The sequence below is a fragment of the Arachis stenosperma genome, chromosome 5 (genome assembly GCF_014773155.1).
Source record: "Arachis stenosperma cultivar V10309 chromosome 5, arast.V10309.gnm1.PFL2, whole genome shotgun sequence".
Classification (NCBI taxonomy): domain Eukaryota; kingdom Viridiplantae; phylum Streptophyta; class Magnoliopsida; order Fabales; family Fabaceae; genus Arachis; species Arachis stenosperma.
This window is the reverse complement of record NC_080381.1, coordinates 502,507-508,506: the sequence shown is the minus strand read 5'-3', so window position 1 is coordinate 508,506 and position 6,000 is coordinate 502,507.

The following is a 6,000-nucleotide window of genomic DNA, read 5'->3' as shown; positions in this document are numbered from 1 at the left end:
AAAGTTTTTGTTTTTAAATTGATTACCCATCTTGGGTTGTTGAAGGTGAACATAAAATGTCATAACTCCATTGAACACTTCTTATTGCCACAGCTAACTTTGTACTCAAGTTCTTCTGCATCTTCTCATGCTTTGGACTCCAAGAAGAAGCCATGGCCTTAAAAGTAACTCAAGTAACCAGAAAAACCTGCATCTTCATGCAATGATTACATCTATTTAGGTGTCATAAAAAGGAATCAATAAAAGAAAAAAATAGTATTACTATAAATAATACTTGCATGTATATTATTATCTAAATAATATTACTTAAAATACACTTGTATTTTTTGCTGTAAACCTAATCTCACCTCCTTTGGAGATTTGTGAGCGTAGAACTATTAAAAAACACGTGTATTTCTTATCAAAAAGTCTAGCACACATTTCAAAAAAAATTTCTTAATTTAAAGAAAACAATTAAAATTCACAAAGGTAAATCATTAAAATATCAGTATACATAATCCTTTAATTAAATTTACAATAATATTGTCAACTAATTGTTTAATAATAAAAAATTTCAGAAATAACCGTTAAAAAAACAGAAGATTATAGTTGAAAGGTGCCTAATTTAAAGAAGGAACAAAAGATCACATAAAACATACATCATTTGCATTGTTTTGAACTAACCAAAAGTCAACATATCTATATGAGATAAACATATGAATAAGAAGAAACTAACCAAGCTGCATTAGGAGAACTAAAGGTATTAACATATAGCAAGTCACACTTTTTTGAAGTGGTAAAGAAAGCTTACCTGCCAAAATAGAATCTGCTTAGTGTGTGTTTGGATTACAGTTTACAAAGGGGAGTTTGCATAAAATTGAATCAATGCAAAACAATTTAAATAAACCTTCACTATCAATTCAAGAAACAACTTATTTTTTTTACACACTTGTTCGAATTAAAATTCACAAAACTAACTTCATTTTTGTACTATATCCTTTTCCTATATATCAAGAATTGAAAAACAAAACCAAGTAACCAACTACTACTAACTACGTACAAACAAAATCATCTAGTATTGTTAAGTATGTAGTATTTTTTTATCATCAATACTAAAGATTCGAATTGATATGTCCATTCTTAGTAGATGAAGATGATCTTTCAGGTAGATATATATATTCAAATTGGTATGTCCATTCTTAGTAGATCCATGGATATCTACCACACCTAAACATAAGTGCATGCCTCTAAAACATATTACCATTCATAAAGCAAAATCATAAAACTGCAAGACAAACAATAATGAGATAGTGCAGCATAACCATTATGAAAAACAAACCAACTTCCTCAATTTAAGCAATTAAGAATTATCCACCATGAATAGCAAAACTAATAAAAGCAAACTAATTCCAAACAGTTAAGATCCAAGACAATGATTTCGACAATAACCTCGAGCATAGAAAAATGCTTAAAAAAATTTACTTGAATGGGAGCAGCAAAAAATAAACTCACGCTATTAGAAGTGCTCCGCTGGTGTTGCACCCAAGCACACCAGATCTCCGTCTACCTCTTCCGTTCATCTTCCCTTCACTCGCCAATCACACAAATCTTCTTCTCACATTCTTTTATGTCATGGAGTAATAATAAGAAAAGAAAAATGAAAAAGGAGAGCGGGACTGTGGGAGTGAGAGTAGGCCACAAGTTAGAGTAACTACTCTCATTGACCAAATATTTTTTTTAACAGAATAATAGATGATAGTACTATTTATTATAGAATATGACATCATTTCTCCCACCAAACCACCAAAATCTAATTTTCCATGTGAGAGCACACTGAAAATCAAGATAGAATACTATTTGTTATAGCAAATGATGTCATTTCACCCACCAAACTACCAAAATCTGATTTTCCATGTGAGATCCCACTGAAAATCAGGTAAGAGAATCACTTCCCCCACCTAAACACAACGAATTCATTTTTTCTTTTTGAAGAAAAATTCAAAGTGGGAGAAAAATCCATCTCGGTGAAGAATTCATGATGTTGCTAGTTATGTATAGATATATTGAAAAAGTAATTGTTAAAAAATACATTCTAGAACGTATAAATGAGCAAAATTCTGCATAAATGGAATTCAACATATAAATTACCATTCATGAACTAATAACATGGATCTTGCAATGAAATTACAGATTGATACATGTATGACTAAAAATCATGACAACACCTCATTCACACCAAATCACTCACCGATGATGTCACGATAACGGTAGACATTAGGTTATCCCAACTATTTTGAATGGCTTCTGACTAAAAAAGAAATGAGTTTTTAAATCAAACGAAAATTGAAAAACCAAAAAAGAAAGGAGTAGGACACAAGTTACCTAAGTACATCACAACTACTCTCCTTGACTCATGCACAAATTGGCTCACCTACTTTATTTGACTAAAATTTCTTGATATTTTATCAATCAATCAATTAACCACTTTATAAAGAAAAGTACCAACATCAAAATTCATAAACACTTCCAATATCAACAAATCACAACCAATATCAAGATTCAGTAATTCAGATAGGGATTAGAAGCATATACACAATTTTAAAATTCTTTCATTTTGAGTCATCTTCAACTTCAGTTTAATAGTGTGTCTTTCTATTTGAAAATCCTGTTTTCGATTAGGGCAGACAAGGTACAATGTTATGTTAACATAGGAAAGCATTTAGTAAAAGCAATTTACATTGTGTTAGCTCCATATATTTTTTATTAGGCAGGATGTCATACTAATCAGCATAAAGTTCTTGAAATCAGCAACTTAAACATTTTTTCAAAACCATACCCTTTCCCTTTTATACCACATTTAAAGATAAACTAAATGAAGCATCCTTTAAGTTTTGAACCAACTCAAGTCTATCCAAACCCTTTTTCGGCTCTTAAAATAGAAACAAATATATTTACTTTCAGCATGTTAAAAGTTTTAACATAATATATTATTTGAGTATGAATTTCATAGTTGAAATGTTAACTAAAGAATAACAAAAGCAGAAATCCAATGAAAGACCATTTCAGGAATTCTATAGTAATTTGGCTTTCAACATTTATGGATAAGGAAGAGACATTGAAACCCAAAAACAAGAAAATAAAACAAATACAACAAGTCATTATAGCAAAGAAATTAGATTAATGTAAAAAATCACCAGCTCAATGCATTAGAAGTGCAACATAAAGCATCCTTTTATAGAGAAAACCAAGGGGTGAACTTTTTGAATTCAAATCCGATCAAGAATGGAGAGAAAAAACTACACTTACACTAAAATACATAACGGAGCATGGAAACACACGACACAGAAAAAACTATCCAATCAAAACCAACATCATACACAATCCGCAACAGTATAACAAATTATTCCTATATGGCTATATCTAATTAGATCACCCAACTCACATCCTCAATCCATATAAAACTTCACTACCTACTTATATCACATCGTTGTATCTCATGACACAAAACTCAGTATCACACTAATATATATATATATATATATATATATATAGACTAAACTTGTTCATACTATAGAAACCCCTACATCTTACCTAAGATACTAAGAAAAACTTCATCATCTACACGAAACAATAGTATTTTCAATAAAGAATAGACCAATCAAATAGAGTAGGTCAACGAATCACTTACACATTAATCAAATCACACATCACCACATTCTATGACACTCTAACATAAAAAAACTACCATTCATATCAAAATCATCTGCATACTGTTAGTTATACATACATACCTCAAAACATCCAAAATACTAGCTCATCAGTGACTACAAAAAAATTCTAAAACAAAAAAATGCTTTGTTATTTATGTCAGTTTCTCATTTCTCAATGTCACAAAAGCAAAAAAAAAATCAAGCCACAAATAGAGACTTCAATTCTGTCCCCAAATTTTAAATACTGTATAAAAACAATTTTAAACTAAAAAAAAAGTGAATTAAAAAATTCAAAAAAACAAAAAGAAGTGAGCAGAAGCAGAAAAAATAGAAGCACTGAAATGACCTCAAGTTCCTCTCTGTGATAGATGAAGCAGTGAGATAAGAAGTCATCATTAAAGGCAGATATTCTTGGCTGTGAAAGAAAGAGAAATAAGAGAGAGACACAACTTAGAGGAGTACATTACCCACTCTCCCGGACTAATTTAATTAACCTACTGTCCATGATTGAAACTTCTTATTACACATGAGCATTTATAATTTTTTCACATAATGAAATAACTAAGCTAATGAAAAACAAAAAGATAATCTAATTTTTTAATGGCAAAAAATTTCTTATTATGTCATGTGGGTCTCATTAATATGCTTCATAAGTCAAAGAGTTAAAATTATAATAATCAACAGCACAATCATATATCTAGCAAAGCAAAACAATCCTAAATAGTGTTGCACTCATTGATAATTGTAGACAAGAAAAAAAAACTTTGTAACCTTTATAACCATCCAAATAGCAACGTGCTATATCCTTAATGAAATGGAATTTTTCAACCACCTTAAATACATAGCATGCATTAAACAACAACCAAGTTATAAGATTGAATTAAATGAGCGTAAAATCATTAAAGAAAAGCTACATTGTTGATAATTAAAGCAGAAAATAACGATAAAATTATTTCTAAGTCAATATATCTTCCTAAAGTAGTAATTGTAGACAAGAAAACAAGGAAGTGGTATCATTGGGAGCTTATATCAAACACATGGTGGGCAAGTTTGATTCTTTGCATAACCAATCCACACACAAGTTTCAATAATGTTTCTTATCAAAACAAAACTTAAGAAAACCTTGAAGACACACATATAAATTCTCATTTAAGCAATAACTGAAAAGAAAATAAGTGTAAACAAAACAACACAAAATAGGAAGGGACAACCATGAAAAAGAAAAAAGAACCAAAAAAAAAAATAGCCAATTAAAATCAACAAAAAAATAGAAAATCACTGTTCTCTGGTATCATCTTCAGCACCACCTCTTATATTCAAAAGAATCGAAAAAATGATAAAAAGGGAGAAAAATAAAAATTTGAAGACAAATTAAGATAGGATTGCAAGGGAATCAAAATAGGAGAGGAGCAACCAAGATCCAGATCACAATGAAAAGTATGGTACCTCATCTGGCGAAACTCTTCGAAACCCTCGCTTGTGACCACATAGCTACGGAGGAGGAACCTGGTTAGTGTTGAACCCGTATTCTCTGTAACCGTCACCATCCATCGGCCCGAACCCTTCGCCGGTATCGATTGGGTGGAAACCTACAGTCCTACTGGGTGAGTAGAGAGACCGCAAGAAGTAGTCGACCAGAAATCCAGATAGAACAGACCAGCGAGAGAGAGGATGTAGCCAGAGAGTGAGATGATCTATAAGAGAGAGAGAGAGAGAGAGAGAGTAGAGCAGTAGAGTGCAAATTAAGATTTTACCAACTCTCTTTGACTAATCAGCTGCTTTCTAAATATTTATTTTAAAAAAAAATCAAGAAAATGAGAAAATGCCATATGAGCATAGACTCCACGAGATTTCTATAGTTTACTAGCATTTGACCCGTGCAAATGCACGGGTTACCAAATTTATTTTTACCACAAAAAATTATTTATTTTTAATAATATTTTTAACTTTTTATTATATCAAAATATTGTAGATAGGTATAATTTTAAAATTTGAGTTCTTTTTATATTAATAAAATATTCTATTATACAAAGATTTTTAATGTTAATCTAAATATATATTAAGCACAAAATAAAAAAAATAGATGTATTATAGAATAATATTTTTTGTTCATAAAAGTAAACTAAATTACACTTAAGATTTAAAATTACATTTTCTTTTGTTAATTAAAATTATATTTCTGTTCATTTTTTCTTTTTTAAAACACTAATACTGAATTCATTTACGTTACTTGACCATGACATTACGAAATTCTAATTAGAACCGTTAAAATGGGTTGGGTCCATTGGGATTGGCATTTTTAGAGTTCTTT